The 13,194-nt window shown below is 45.5% G+C and overlaps 1 long non-coding RNA gene across 1 annotated transcript in view; it reads left to right on the top strand.

Annotated features, from left to right (window-relative positions):
* The window catches only part of LOC112547627 (uncharacterized), a 132,227-nt gene that overhangs the window by 11,929 nt on the left and 107,104 nt on the right, over window positions 1–13,194 (top strand). Inside the window, exon 2 of the long non-coding RNA XR_003091389.2 lies at window positions 12,867–13,025. This is a non-coding gene — a long non-coding RNA (uncharacterized LOC112547627). The remainder of the gene's footprint in view (window positions 1–12,866; window positions 13,026–13,194) is intronic.

Genomic DNA, 13,194 nt, shown 5'->3' on the forward strand with positions numbered 1-13,194 from the left:
ATCTGAGCTGGTCCCCCCCCCGGCACACGGCACATGCGCGGTGCCAGCCCCAGGCGCAGGGCGCATGGGCAGCCCCTGCCCTGGGCGCGTGGCACATGTGTGGTGCTGGCCCTGGGCGCGTGGCGCATGCGTGGCTCCGCCTCAAGATCCCCGGCGTGTGAGCGGCCCCGCCCCCAGGCACCCGGCAGCCCCGAAAGGTTGGGGACCACTGGTTTATACAGAATTATAAATCAGGAAAGTAAATTCTATAAACTAAACCCTGCCCTCTATGGTGCTGTAGTGCATGGGAGGAGGGGAGGAGAGAGAGGGAGCACACAGAGAACCTCTGGCTCCTGTACAAAAAACAGAGAAAAACCTCTTCCCTAGTGTTTATGAGTGCTGGCCTGTGTACTGAGCCTACACAGCTTGTGGTCTGCAGGTCTGGATGGCTGTCTAGCCCTCCGGCTGTGGGCATGTAGGCTGCCCTCAAGAGCGGGCTCTATCCAGGAGCACATCCAAGCACACCCTGCTCATAGAAAGAGTGCCATGCACTCCTTCCAAAATATGATGAGGAATCCTGCCCTGGTTGGTAGGATTTCCTGCTCCAGAAGCCACATTAGTCAACATCTTTGCACCCTTTCACTGCACCTGCCAGGATGGAATTCAGCCCCATCTGGTAACTAGCTTTAAGTGTAACATTTGTTCTGTGTTCAAGCAGACTTAAACAAGCCTGAAGGTGGAAGCAGGGAGGCTGCCTTTTGTGTATCACATCAAGTGGGCTTTTCATCTTGGACCATACGCAATGATCATATTCTTTTTTCTTTTAAGGAAAATAATTCTGCAGGAAGTAGAGCAAGGAAATATTGCTGGTTGGGGTTTTGTTGTTGAAACCATCTGGTGGATTTTTGTATTCTCAAGGTGTGAAATTACACTTGGCAAAGAGCATCTGAACATTGAAACATGTCATTTAGTGCCATCAATTTTTATGTCCTAGCACAGCAAGAATAACTCTGCAAAACTGATAAAAACACTTGAAGCCCCTGCCACCGATCACTGAGTGATCTCTTATGAGTGTTCCTGTGCCAAGAGATTATAATGGGGGCATTTTTAATAACATGACAGCAAAATTAAAAAGAAGCCACTGGATGAAGCAGGAACACAAAACGAGTTTGTAAGAAAGCAGTTAAGAGAGATATCTGGAAGATTTGCTAAGTTCAAAGGCCTTCATTATTAATGTGTTAGGAGCTGACTTGATGGATTGTCTCTAGTCGGTTTTCCCTTATTCCTTCTGCTTTATTTCCTAAAAACAAATACATAAGACAAATCTTTATAGTGTAATGGAGGTTTGGGGGCAGAGGGGAAGAGATTTGTAATAGATTATTTTTTTATTTAATAGAAATTGGTTAATAATTTACTAATTCAGTTTCACTGTTTCATCCTCCATTTCAGTTAATCTTTGGAATGCAAAATAAATGCTGCTCTCTGTTCTTCCAATACTAATGCAGAAAAAAACATAACGAGCAAGAGCTGACCTTGATGCCTTTCCAGAGATGATTTAGCTGCAGAGAAGTTAATTTTCTTTTCTCTATTTACTTACACTTCTTAAGGGCAAACCCTGCAAATAACATTGTAAGCCATTTAAGTATATCTTGAGCCCGATTCACAACTGTGTTACACCAGTTTTCATTGGCATAACTCCATTGCAATCAGTGGAATCAGGCCTGTTATAGCCACTAACATCGGAATTAAAGTAGGCAGTTATGAAATGATGGAACAGTCTGGCACAGTCTTACAAAAATCACACGTCCTGATACTGTTCCATGCCACTCTGACATGTACTTTAAATAATACAGATGCTCCAGATGCTCATTTGTATTGTTTTGTCCTGCTCTCTCTCCCTCTGGAATGGTGGTTTAATAAAGAATGATTAAGCAGGTGCACAGGGTAATTTTGTTCTAACAAACTGTATTTGTGGCCAGGTTTTCATGATATCTTTAAAAGAGATTTTTTATTTTATTCCCTATTGTTATTTTCTACCCATTCCTTTATCTCCCCTCCTTTACTGCCCCTCATTTCTCATGTTTTATGTTGAGGATTTCTTAGCTCTATTTATATCCTTGTAACCAGAATGTTCAGGGTCTGGAATATAAGTGATTGATAAATGTTTAGCTGCCAATATACAAGATAGGCTCAAGAAACACACCCACACACAAGCCAATTAACTTTACACCTGCACAATCTGGCAAAATGTCAGCTCAGGAACTCCCTCCAGTCGGCAAATAAAACCCAACCCCTCATTTTTCTGAGGCAAATGTGGTGCTAAGCCTTGGCTAAGGTAACTGGTAAACTGGAGAGGCTGGGCTCTAATTCTAACGCTGCCTAAAAATGCTTGTTTAGCTTTTCCTTTCACACTAAACTTCAGAATTGGAGACGGACAAAATGACCTCAGAGGTTTTTCTCCCCCAACATTCATTTCTATAATAAAACTCTGATCTTACAATACCATTGCTTGAGACCAGAAAACAAAACCAAACCCCAGGTACTGTAGGGTGTTGGTTAAGGGTAAGGTCCTTTGCACTGATGCAGTGACACAATGATAGCTTAAAAAGTTTCCTCAGCTGGGCTTTCCATGGAGTGAGAGATTCTCACTTGTTACTCCATACTTGACATGCAGTATGTGTTTGTGGCACGGAGGAGGAGTTGGAGGGGGGGCACAGGCAGAGCATGCTGGCAGTCCTCTAGTTAGCATAACATAGCCTCGAAAGTTGAAGATGTCCTATGTTGTGCTAGTGCCCCCCTGGAGGATGCTATGTACAGCTCTGGTGCACCTAAGGAGTGTCCTTATCATTCCAATCTTGTCCGAACTGCTTTGCCCTTGCAATCCTCTGACTTCTGTTCTTTTCACTAATTACACATGCTTCAGGCAAGAATAATCTGTGCCATGGGTATGCCAGAGGGCCTTGCCAAGCCAGCATGCATATCTTTCTCCATGATCTCACCCTACTCCACAGTCCCTGACTCTGGCCACATTTTTTTGGTCCTATATAGCGATCTTTCTGGTTTTTGGGGGGTGAAGCAGGATTGGTGGAAAACCGCTTTTATTACCTGTGCTCTGGCTGTATTTTATGGGAGATGCAAACACACAATGCTCTGCTAGGTTTTGGTGCAGGTTGTGGGGCACATGCATAAATAATAGTGTAAACCATTTGATTCACAGCTTCCTGAGTCCATATATTTCAAGTTTCAGCACACAACCTTGAATCTGATCCTTTTTTTTTCCTGACATGGTTTGAACTTAAGTATTGCTCCTGATTTATATATGAGAGCAGTTACACATTTCTGGCAGCACCTGCTGGATTGCCTCATAATAAATAGTGGCATCTGAGAAAGAATGAAAAGAGACTACTAAGAGAGGGTATGTCTACACTACAGCACTAATTCGAACTAACTTAATTCGAATTAGTTAATTCAAATTAAGCTAATTCGAATTAGCGCATCTAGACTTAAAAACTAGTTCGAATTAGCGTTTTGCTAATTCGAACTAGCATGTCCACACTGAGTGGACCCTGAACTGAGGTTAAGGATGGCCGGAAGCAGTGCCGGTAGGGCATCAGATTAGGACTTAGACCAGTGGTCCCCAACCATTTGGGGTTGCCGGGCGCCAGGGGGCGTGGCCGTTCGCCCGCCGGGCGCCGGGGGGGCGGCCCCCCCCCATAGCCGCATTCCGGGGCCGGCGCTCTCCCCCCTTCCCTTCCCCAAGCGCCGCGCGCCGGGGCCGGCGCTGGTGCTCTCTCTCCCTCTCTCCCCCCTTCCCCAAGCGCCGCGCGCCCGGGGCCGGTGCTCTCTCCCCACCTCCTCCTCCCCCATGCGCCACGGGGCGTGAATCCGCGACGCCCCCGGGGCCGGCGCTCTCCGTGCGCCACACGCCCGGGGCCGGCTCCGGCACCGCGCATGCGCCACGTGCCCGGGGCCAGCCCTGAGCACTTGGCGGGCGCAGAGAAATGCCCCCGCGGGCGCCATGGTGCCCGTGGGCACCGTGTTGGGGACCATGGTCTTAGACTGTGGAGCTGCTGCCTCAGGCTAGCCGAGGGCTGTGCTTAAAGGGACCCAACCCCCACCCCGGACAGACAGTTCTCAGGGGTTCCCCGCTTGCAAAGCAGTCCTGGCTTGGAGTGCCCTGAGTGCCCACACTCAGCACATCACAGCACTTGGCCATCAGCCCGGCTGCATTTGCCGCAGGTTGCCATCTGGAGGGGGGGTCAATCAAGGGGTTTCAGGAGAGTTTCCACCCCGAGGAGGCCGCAGAGCCAGCCCAGTCCTCCCCATCAGGGGCTCGTACGCCATTACTCCCTCACCTCCTTCCACTTACCCCTCCCTAGCCCCCCTTCCTGACGTACAAAATAAAGGACATGTGTGTTCAAAAATAGAAACTCTCTTTATTGAACAAAACTCGGGGAGACTGGGAAAAGGAGGTGGGAGAGGGGAAGAGAGAGTGTGGGAGAAGGGAGGGCAACTAAAATGATCAGGGGTTTGGAACAGGTCCCATATGAAGAGAGGCTAAAGAGACTGGGACTTTTCAGCTTAGAAAAGAGGAGACTGAGGGGGGATATGATAGAGGTCTATAAAAGCATGAGTGGTGTGGAGAGGGTGCATAAAGAAAATTTCTTCATTAGTTCCCATAATAGAAGGACTAAAGGACACCAAATGAAATGAATGGGTAGCAGGCTTCAAACCAACAACAGAAAGTTCTTCTTCACAAAGCAAATAGTCAACCTATGGAACTCCTTGCTGCAGGAGACTGTGAAGGCTAGAACTATAACAGAGTTTAAAGAGAAGTGAGATCAAGTCATGGAGGTTGGGTCCATGGAGTGGTATTAGCCAGTGGGTAGGAATGGTGTCCCTGGACTCTGTTTGTGGAAGGCTGGAGATGGATGGCACGAGACAAATGGCTTGGTCATTGTCTTCGGTCCATCCCCTCCAGGGTACCTAGTGTTTGCCGCTGTCAGCAGACAGGCTACTGGGCTAGATGGACCTTTGGTCTGACCCAGTACAGCCATTCTAAGCTCAGGGCTCAGGGTCGGGGGTCTCAGTGGACCACCTTGATTTTCATGCCAACCTGCTCCTGGGTGGCCAGGCTGGCAGCTCTCCTGCCCTAGACGGCCACTTTCCTGTGCTTAGTGCGGAGGTCGTGGATGAGGTCCATGATGTCTGCACTAGAACAGGCAGGCGCCCGCCTCTTGCGGACCTGGGCAGGCTCCCGGGAGCCCCCAGCCTGGTCCCGGGAAGAGGCAGAGGGCTGGGTGGCAGCGGGTGGCTGGCTCGAGCCGTGCCAGGTGCAGGGTCTGCTGGCTGGGTGCTGGCAGGCTTGCACCTGGCACGGGCACCGTCGCCAGACCGTGCCCCTTTAAGGGCTCCGGGGCTGGGAGAGGGGCAGAAGAGTTTCCCTGGTGGTGCCCAGAGTGGCCACCAGGGCAAGCTGGGGAGGGCTAGCCTCCCACTAGTTCAAATTAAGTGGCTACACCGCCCTTAATCCGAACTACTTAATTCGAACTAGGCTTAGTCCTCATAGAATGAGGTTTACCTAGTTCGAATTAAGCGCTCCGCTAGTTCGAATTAAGTTTGAACTAGCGGTTTGCATGTGTAGCGCCTATTAAAGTTAATTCGAACTAACGTCTGTTAGTTTGAATTAACTTTGTAGTGTAGACATACCCTCTAGAGACTTTCACTCTCTTAGGCTTTGCTGAGAAATTTTGCCACTAAACACACCAGAGCTAAGGGAGAAGGCGTAATGATTTGAAGTTGTCTGGAACTGCCCAGTGAGCTGAAACATGGATATTACTTTGAAAAGAAAGATATTTCATCTCCTGTGCAAGAGCTAGAAAGATCCCTTCTACAGGATGAACCTCTGTAAACTGGGACTCTCTTGTCTGGCAACATCCATGGTCTGGAAGGATGTTCCAGGACCAGAGAGTCTGGGTGGAGGGCTGGTGGCTAGGCTCCCTGCAGCTGGGCTGCCAGGTGTGACTCAGCTGGGCTGCCTGGTGGGGCTGTAGCCTGGCACACAGCAGTGGGGCTGTAGGACCAGGAGCTTGGCGCACATCAGCTGAGCTGCCCGGCGGGACCTGGAGCCCAGTGCGCCCCAGTAGGGTTGCCTGGTGGGGCTATAGCCTCATGCATGTCAGCTGGGCTGTGACTGGGAGCCCAGCATGCCACAGCAGGGCTGCCTCGTAGTGCTGGGAGCTGGGCTGCCCAGCTTAGCAGGGAAGGGGGAGCAGGGAACCAGCAGGGCAGCATGGTTAGTGGCAGCAGAGGGAGCCAGCCAGGAGGTCGGTGGCTGGTCGAGGGCTGGGGGAGCCGGTAGCAGGGGGGTCAGATACGACCTCCCCAGTCCAGCAAAGTCCTTCATCTGGGACCAATCAGGTCCCAAGAGTGCAGGACCAGGGAGGTCTGACCTGTACCAACATAAAGTTCAACAACGATAATAGCAAATACATTTTCTAATGTGTCATTTTTCTCCTTCATGTCAGGAGTGTGGTCTTTTTTCTTCATCCTTCTTCTGCATGAAATACATAATGCACCAGGAAGTCCTAGATGCAGAGAGGTTGAACAAAACTCTTCCTGACTAAAATGCAGCTCCTGAACTCCTTTGCAATCACTTTTCCTTTGTGCTTCTGGGGCAAGTTTACAATGTCAAACAATATGTCTTCTGTCATTGAGAGCCCCTAGCCTGTGTGCTAAATCATTGCAAAGGAAGATAAGGAGATAAAAAAGAACAAGCAATTTTCTTGTAGTTTTGGTATTATTTTCTATTTAAAGACACAATTGTTTAAAATATAGCTATGTCCTGGCAAATGCTAATGTTGTACATTGCCAGACAGTTTTATCATACCAGACCATGAATGCTCTAGTGTACAATCTAATGCTTCTTTACCTTTTGACATGCTTGCTTCCTGAATACAAATTACAGGACTTGTCCTCTGAGACCCATCAAATGGAGTGTGTGAGTGGAGGGTGTGTGTGCACATCCTACTCTTGTTGGAATTCCGCAATTGCTGCATTTGGAGCCATTGTATTGTTGCAGAATTCCAACAGGGTAAAATCCCAAAGACCAAACTTCCCTTGAACCATTTTTTTCCTTCTTTTTTAAACTTAGGATCTGCTGCTTTTTCATCAGCACTTCCACGAAGATCATTACACTTCCTGGCAGCCTCCCCACAATTACTTGAGGATTATTAAGAATATAGTGGAGGGCCTACAGCTTCTAAAAAGCATTTGTATGGGGACATTTAGGCCATCTGTATACGTACCTTTTCTCCAACCAAACTCTAGTTTACCTAGCACACCATAGTATAAACTATAACTTTAGGAGACTGAGCCTAGCTTAAGGAATTTTATTTCTAGCGGAATCCCATGAGATGTGGTTCTTCATACATGGCATCACTCCTGATGCTCATTAGCACTTACACACAAGAGTAGTTCCAGTGGGACTAGGAAACTCCAATGAGACTAGATAAATTAGCTCCAGTGTATACTAAGGCTTTATTTCAAAATACCCCCCCCCCCCAGGTTGAATTTATAAGTGGAGCGTCCACACTACCAAGCCCATTATTTCGAAATAATGGGCCACTTATTTTGAAATCTGTACTCCTGCTTTACTTGGGGAATAATGCTAATTTCAAAATAGTTATCTTGAAAACTTTTAGTGTGGATGCTCCGGTGCTGCAATTTCGAAATAACGACTCCACAGAGTAATTAAAACTAATTACTTCCCAGTGCTTCCTGGGGTTCTAAGTCAAGATTGTGCGTCCACATTAATAGAGCCTATATTGGACTAATTTTGAGGCTTTCCCATAGTGGGAGACACAATATTTCGATTTTGTAAAATCAGGAATTCTTAAGTCTAATTTAGTTATTTTGAAAATGTTTCCTAGGCTATGTCTTCACTACTAGGTTATTTCAAAATAAGTTATTTTGAAATAACGCCCAAAATAACTAGTTTGAAATAAGCTTATTCCTCTTCACAAGCAGGAGTTATTATTTTGAAATAACAAGCCCATTATTTTGAAATAACAGGCATGGTAGTGTGGATGCTCACCTTATTATTTTGAAATAAGGGGAGTTATTTCAAAATAACTCCCCGGTGTAGACATGCCCCAAGTGTAGACATGGCTTTAGTGCTGCATTTCTCAAACTGTGGGTCCCAACCCCCCAGGGGGTCGTGAGCAACTTAGAGGGGGGGTCATGAGCAACTTAGAGGGGGGTTGCAGCAACTTAGAGAAGGGTCACAGTATCACAAAGTTTGAGAACCCCTGCCTTAGTGAATACCTGGGGAAATAGAGCTTCAAGGTTCCTATACAAATGCAAACTAGAGGCTGGAGGACCTCTGCTAGGATAAGGTGGAGTGACTGGAGGTCCTTTAGATCCAAGAATGTAAGGAATGGTTCCTGTGGAAGCTGGTGGTTGGGGATGGGGTGCAAGCAGTAGTTAGAAGCTCATTGAGAGAGTTGTTGGAGCAGGAACAGCTACCGAGTTTAAAGGGGAAGGAGCAACAAATCCTGGTACTATAAACCATCTCCTATGTCGCTTGTTAGCTTTGTTTTTGCATCAGTAAATTATTTCCAGTTGTCTAGTTTGTATGCTGCATCTGCAGCAGCCACAGCAGAGAAATTATCCTAAGGTACCACCACACAGGTAGGGACACTTCCTTTTCAGCTGACTACATCTTACACTGTTTAGAGAGCAGTGAAAAAAGAGCCCCAGGCTATGTTTAGACGGCAGGCTTCTTTCCAAAAAACCTTTTTTTGGAAGAAATCTTCCAAAAAATCTTCTTCCGAAAGAGAGCGTCCACACACAAAAGTGCATCGAAAAAGCGATTTGCTTTTTCGAAAGAGCATCCACACTGAATGGATGCTATCTTGCATGTAAACTGTGATAGCTATGGGTGGAATGGTCACCAGAGCACCTGTGTTTTTTTCTTCTTTCCTCTTCTTCCGAAAGCACTCCCTCTTCCCCATCCACACAAGAGCTCTTTTAGAAAAAAGGCTTCTTCCTCATAGAAAGAGGATTACCAACACTGGAAAAACCCCTCCGTTCTTTCGATTTACCTTTGGAAGAATGTGATTGCAGTGTGGACATAACTCACGTTTTGTTGGGAAAACGTCATCTTTCCGATAAAACTCTGTAGTGTAGACATACCCCAGTGTCCTGTTATACTCAAATCTAATCTCATTAACTCTTATGTATCTTAATTACTTTTCATACCAGGGGTTTTTATTTGAGCTAATATGAAGGAAAAGGTACCAACAAGCCCATTAGAAACGTGTTTTAGTTGAGCCTTCATTATGCAGTAATGTAGACTTTCAGTTATGCCATATCTGTTAAAAATTTAAGCAAAGTTAGTACTGGTGAAAGGTGCCAGATTAAAAGCCCTAGAAATGGAAGTCCCCTAATTATCCAGAGAACAGGTATAGAACAGACAGAAGCAGGGTAAACTTCCGCAGTGCTGCCCCTCCAATTATATGGTATTTTTAATTTTCTATCTGACACATCATAGGCCTCCTTGATCAGAGAGTACATGAGAAAAATTAATTTGAGTTATTCATTTCCTTTCCTATGATCAGTGTAGAACTGTGGGGCAGAGAGAAAGGGGGAGACAGAGAGAAATCTATATCCAGGAGCTAGTGGCTATGGTTATAAAGTAGATTGAAACAAGAGGGGGCGCTCTCACTGCATCCGCTTGGGAAGAAGAGGAGTTATGGGGGGAGCCAGGCATTGCTTTCTAAAGTCTGGGAGGGAATGGGAAGCTCTCCCTTTGTTTTTACTAGAAGGGGACTACATCCCATATGTCCCTCACTTTAAGCCTGGCAGGTAGTCACTGTGAATGCGTTTAGTATTTTGGTGGTGTTGGTCAACTCCAACACTGATCTGTTGATCAGTTAGTTGGATTTTTTTCTTGTTTGTGTGAATCTTACACAGGTTCAGTAATTCTTAGCTGAAGAAAGGATTGCTCCAGAAACAGGACTATAGGGCTATTATTTATGAAGCCTTAATCTCAAGGAAGCACCCTCTTCTCTCATTCACACTCATGTCAAGAGTCTGACTGAAAGTCCAAAGTGTTAATAGGCAGGTGGCTTGCCCACTCAGCAAGATAATTATTTCTACCATTGTTTTCTCATTGACACTCCCCTTTGTGTCTTCCCCCCAGAAAAAAAATGTAGATTTTATTTGGGGCTGCAAATGGTGACTGAAAGCAGGATTAGGATGGAAAAGTGAATTGGTAATAGAGTAAGTCACTTTGTAGGTGAGTTAGTACTCATTCAGCTATCTAAAATTTGAGTTTATTCTGTAATCCTAGCCCAGCTCTGAAAGTAATGGGGCAGGCGATTACTTAACACATTCCTATGGTGCTAAGAGCCATGATAAGAAATTTTAGACAACCAAATATCTTGATCATTCTAAAGAATGGTCAGATTTGTTTCTAGTTTATGAATGCACATCAGGAAAGCACTGAAGTAAATGGGATTCAACCCATTTACAGTAGTGATGAATTTAGTCCAATATTTTTAAGTGCATCAGTATATTGATCACCAACCTGATCGAGAGAGCAGTGCTAAATCAGATGAAAAGACTCTTTGACTCCAGGAACATGAACAAAAGGTTCTTTACATTTAAACAGGATCCTCTCCAAAATGAAAACCCCACAAGCCAAGTTCTGCTTTCAATTACACCAGTGTAAACAGAGGATAAATTCACAGGAATATACAGCTCGAGGAAAGAGAACATGGTCTCAGTGTCCCACAGGCCAATATAGTTTGCCAAGCTTTTAGCCAAGTAACAAGGCTCAGCTACAGTCCTTTCAAGACCAACAAGTTCAGACACTTAAGTGCACAGTGTTTTCAAGCCCTTTTTTGAATTCTTCTCTCTTTGGGTATGTCTAGACTACATGGCTCTGTCGACGGAGCCATGTAGATTTGTTTTTTTGGAAAAGGCAAATGAAGCCGCGATTTAAATGATCGCGGCTTCATTTACATTTACATGGCTGCTGCGCTGAGCCGACAAACAGCTGATCAGCTGTTTGTCGGCTCAGCGTGCTAGTCTGGCGCTCCTCTGCCGACATCAAAGCCCTTTGTCGGCAGCCCCGGTAAACCTCAACCCACGAGGAATAACGGGGCTGCCGACAAAGGGCTTTGATGTCGGCAGGGGAGCGTCCAGACTAGCGCACTGAGCGGACAAACAGCTGATCAGCTGTTTGTCGGCTCAGCACGGCAGCCATGTAAATGTAAATGAAGCCGCAGTCATTTAAATCGCGGCTTCATTTGCCTTTGCCTGCAACCCTAATCTACATGGCTCCATCAATGGAGCCATGTAGTCTAGACACAGCCTTTGAGACATGAAGTCCTCTGAGGGCACAGCCTGAGAAATTTCCCAAGCCATCACAGCACCTTCATGAAGTCAGCTCTGCTAAGGATGCTGATAAAATAGTGAGCTTTCAGAAAGACATGTGTGAGGTAATATAGTTTAGTAGAGCACTTGAAAGCGTGCTGAGAACCAGCACTCTGGTCAATGTTTATCCAGTTGCCCTTCCCCCAAGTCCTGATTAAGGAGCGGAGATGCTAATGAGCTAATTATCCTATTAACAAGGAGACTAGATAAAAGAACACAGACAGGAAGCCCAAAGGGTGAGTAGTGAAGAAAGAGAAAGGCAAAGGCCTGACAAAAGGATGGCTGCTGTGAGAAGATGACTGTTCTTTCCCCACCTTTGAAGAAGAGGTAGTAAAATTGGAGAGCATTGTAAATATAGTGACTGCACTAGTATGTAGAATGTGTTGGAGTGGTACACCAAACTGCATGGTGGTATCTACACGAGAGAAGGTCGCTGAGTGGTTTGTGGGAAGTAAAGAGGATATGAAGGAGCCTCTCACAAACCAACTTCTGTTGGTGACAGAGACAAGCTTTGGTACATACGCAGAGCTCTTCTTTAGAAGACATTTGTCAGGACACCATTAATATCAGCCTTTGCGGAGCCAACCCACAAGAAAAAGTAGTAGTAGCAGCTTCTCAGCAGCAACAGTGTAGCGTCTGTGAGCAGGTTTTTATGATGTGGTGGTGAGACTGTCTGAGCTCTGTTGACACTTGTGGCAACAGTGCAGCTGAACTGTTGCTTAAAATGGATGCTAATTTTCCTAGAATAGACAAGTTTTTAAGAGAACTGGACTTTTAATGGTTGTCATACTCATGAAATATATGGATTTTGCATCTGCATTTAGTCACATTATTTGACTGTATGAACCCCATAAAAGCCCCCAAATTTTACATCCAGACCTGTGCATGAAGGACTATAAATCTGAGGGTATTTTCTCCTCTCTGTGTATAAGCACTAAAGTCCTATGTATTTTTATTGGATCTGTAACTACGCTCTGGGAACTGGGCCTGCTGCTTCAATTTGAGGAAGAAGAATCTTGATCGTGTTCAGGATGTTGAGAGTCAAAAAACAGAAGCCGTTGTGCAGAACCCTTCAAAATAAAGGGTTTCTTTGCATTTTGATAAAAGAGATAACTAGAAGTATTATAAAATACCTAATTTCTGCTACTGATGGAGACATTATACACAGATAGCTTCCCCACATAAAGGCTATTGGGCTATCTAATGGCTCAGCTCTACCATTTCTTTGCATTGGGACTTTATCAATGGTCTAGGTTTATAAGCTGCAGATTTTTTTTCTAACAAAAATTAATCCAAAAAACAGAGGTGAATAGGGTTGCCAGATGGTTTTAACAAAAATACCGGACACACTTGACATTACATCACGATCTACATTACATCTTATTTAGAAAATACTGGACATTTCTATTTTCTCGTTTCTATTTTCTCCATTTTTTCCTGAACAGAAATCTGAAATGCTGGACTGTTCAATTCAAAACCGGACACCTGGCAACCCTAGAGGTGAATGAAGTTAACTATAAATTCTCACAAGCCTGGGCACAATCCATGAGAAAATCCATCAGCTGAAGACTGTTGTCTCATTGAAGTATCTTCCAAATGCTAAGGTACAGATTCTGCTGCTTTTACGAGTGGGGTATTATTCTGGGACCTTAAGTAATCAAGTAATCCCATTCGGCTTGTCTACAATGTGTGCGGACTGGCCCATAGATTTCCATGGCACTGCTTCTGCTATTCAGCTCCAGGCCTTGTTTAGACAGTAGTCTAGTTGTGGTG

This window comes from Pelodiscus sinensis, chromosome 2 (assembly GCF_049634645.1).
Source record: "Pelodiscus sinensis isolate JC-2024 chromosome 2, ASM4963464v1, whole genome shotgun sequence".
In the NCBI taxonomy this organism is placed as follows: Eukaryota; Metazoa; Chordata; order Testudines; family Trionychidae; genus Pelodiscus; species Pelodiscus sinensis.